The 3,154-nt window shown below is 36.7% G+C and overlaps 1 pseudogene; it reads right to left on the bottom strand.

The window, feature by feature from the left end:
• Window positions 1-439: 439 nt before the first annotated feature.
• On the bottom strand, window positions 440-2,894 carry LOC146871783 (uncharacterized; annotated as a pseudogene).
• Window positions 2,895-3,154: the final 260 nt, after the last annotated feature.

Below are 3,154 nucleotides of genomic sequence, written 5' to 3'. Positions count from 1 at the left end.
TAGCTTTTACACAACATTTAAAATGTATTTAAAATGTACTTAAAATGTACTTATAAAAACATTTTGTAAAAGTAAACACATAGCCTTACGGGTGCCCTGGTAATTACTTGTTTACAGTGGGGGAGAGGCCGGGTTGCAGTTAAAAGTGATGTGAATATAACATTTCCTAGTAATTACAGGGTGGAGTACCCCCAGATCAGTTTTCAAACCTGCCGAAATGTATGGTATAGACCTTTTAAACATCTAGGCAAGTAGATTTTGGTAGGGATACGTATCACAAGGTCAATCTTAGAATCAAGTACATAACTTTCCATTAAACAATAGAGAGAATCCAGGTGACCACATACTGTGTTACATAACAGACAATGTAGTTCAATCCACTACTTAGAGAAAGTGGCTCCTATATCATGTTGTGGTACTGCTAATACAACAGCATCCACTAATCTCTCTCATAGTGATTTGGAAATTCGCATACAAATGACAATTTTGTGGTACAAACAAAGCAGCAACTTCCTAGTATTTCCGAAATATACACTGCAATTATCTGGTTCCAACTTGGATTAACTTGATGGACATTGCAGTCACTGGAATATGTGTTTATACAAGGCATCGGATTTAATAGTGCCAAGTTGTGAGTTTTTCTATTTATTTCTGTGACCTGGATAAATTTCAACACTTTTCCAAACTGCATTTGTGAATTATCTAAATATTTTATTGTACTTTGGTCCCGTCTGACTAGTTTGTTGTAGTTTGCTGCATACACATAGCAATAACCCTTCCTTAAACTAATTTTATCATATGATGCTACTTTCCTTTCGAAGTATACAGATACTCTTTTTTGCGCTGCCAGGAACTCATCATTTGTTAAATCTTTTATAGTCACTTTCCCCATTTGAAAGCACCCATCAATTATCTCCATTCTCTCCACACGTATCGATGGATCCATAAGTCTATTGACTGCATTTTCTATCTCGCTATCAATATTATAGGTTGCTTTTAGTAATGGTATCATCTGAATTAATGTCACAGTATTTAGGATTTGCATTTCTACATTTTGTGTTCCAGAGATGTGGGACACTATGTAGCCATTTAGGTCTTCAAAATGAAAACAGTTATTTGAAAAGAGTGGGCCATTGTGACGTACACAGTCTGAAAGATGCACTAACTGATGAATATTCATAGTCATGAACCTCTGATCATACAGGTCTCCAAAAAATTTGACAAAGGTGAGCAAGCAAGTCTCTGCTCGGTCGATTTCTGAAAATGTTAGACTTTCTTTATCTAGTAAATATATTCCTTTTGAGAAGAGGCAAAAATGTATAAATAACTGATTGGGTAATACATCAGCTAGTACCGGAATTCCCCAGAAGAGCAAGAAGTTTCTGTATTCAGAGGATTTCCATAAATGGACATCTTCAAGGCTACGAGGAGGTCTTGATATGTTAAGTGGAGGCTTGATCGCCTGTAATCTCTTGCTAACAAGTTCTCTGTAAGAGTGTGCTGAAAAGCATGACTTCTCATATTGCTTCCCGAACCATAATGTGAGCATTAGTTTCATTACACCAGCGCAGACCCCATGCATATAATCTAAACGAAATCCCTTAATACATGGGAAAAGGGAAAGGAACAGAAACCGGAAAGGGCCTTTCACACCACGAACTGAATATTCATGTTCACCCTGTTGTATTTTAGCTAATGTTTCATTTATATCATTCTTCAGATTTTCTGTTGTTCGTGGTGGTCCTTTAGGATCATCATCATTGTAAGGAAAAACATGACAATGCCCCATTCCAGATCTTGAAGTCATGCCTGGCTGTAAACAGGACCAACAGCTAAATTTCCCATTGAACTCCTTACTGTTGGTAACCAAACAACGAGCTGGTAGATCACAAGTACATGAAAGTAGTGCAGCACGACATACAAAAACAGAGCCTGTATGATCTGTAAACATAACTCCATTTTCCAACTGACTCAATTCCTCAGTTAAAGGATGTAGGTATATATGGCTTTCTTTGCCCAATCCAAATTCCATAGACAAGCATGTTTTCTTTTGCTTTGCGTTTTGTTATGGAGAGCTCATTAATCATCAAATACACAGGCCACATACTTAGTTTACTACTTTTAAAAATGTTCACTCCATCTGTGTTCAGAACAAAAGAGATATTGTTTTCATTACTTAATATCCCCTCATCAAACAGGTTTTTATATCCAATTCCATCATAAACATCACCTATTACAGAGTTTCCATTCTGTTTGTAGTGTTCATATCTGTGGGTTCTCACTTCCTCCGTAAAATCTCTCCTCTTAAACATAGTATTTAGCTGTTCAATTATGGAATGTTGGACAAAAAATGCAACAGCACCAGGCTCTGTAAGATCCTTTAGACAATGGGTGTTAGTGCATATCTTTTCATTATCGCTGATGCTTTCATAGCAAGAGGAACAGTAGTTTCTTATCTTAGGAATAGTGATGTATTTTTTTATAAACATCTTAAGTTTGAATAACGAGTTAATCATTTTATTAGGCACTGGTAAAATGCAGCAGATTAAGTCCAGTAGTGCCCCTAATGCCTCATCAGAAATTCTAAATCTAACCGCAAAGCAAATGATAAGCAGTAGGACAGCTTGCACAGTGTGTCGTGAACCTTTAAATAAAAAATTGTCTTCTTGGATTTCATGACTTTTAGAATTATTAATTTCGCCCTCATTTACAATAGTTATATTGTTTACAACATTCTCTGTAAAGTCTTGTGCTTCAAAACCGATTTCATTGTCTTCTGGATCAAAATTATTTTCTCTTTCATCTGCATATTCATTCTGATGCCCAGATGTGTGTAATTCCTCATAAGCCTCTTCATCAAAATCATATGTTGGAGTACGTAAATTATATTCCATAGTAAAGGATGAGACTACTTCAGTTTATCACCAATTGCATTGGAACGTATGATATTTTTATTAAACAAGCTCACCAAAGACACAACCACTTTGGGGTTCAAAGCAATTGGGGGCCTCAGGCATCAGAAAAGACTTCACTCAGTGGGTCCTAATCGGGATTTCCAGGTTGTGAGACCTCCACACGGGTAGAGAGATGATGTCATTTGAACGGCTAGAGAACAAATATGAAGTGGCCAAAACATGTTGCCCAAAACAGTGGG

Source organism: Triturus cristatus, chromosome 1_1, assembly GCF_964204655.1.
Source record: "Triturus cristatus chromosome 1_1, aTriCri1.1, whole genome shotgun sequence".
NCBI lineage: Eukaryota > Metazoa > Chordata > Amphibia > Caudata > Salamandridae > Triturus > Triturus cristatus.
This window is presented reverse-complemented; position numbering and strand designations above follow the sequence as displayed.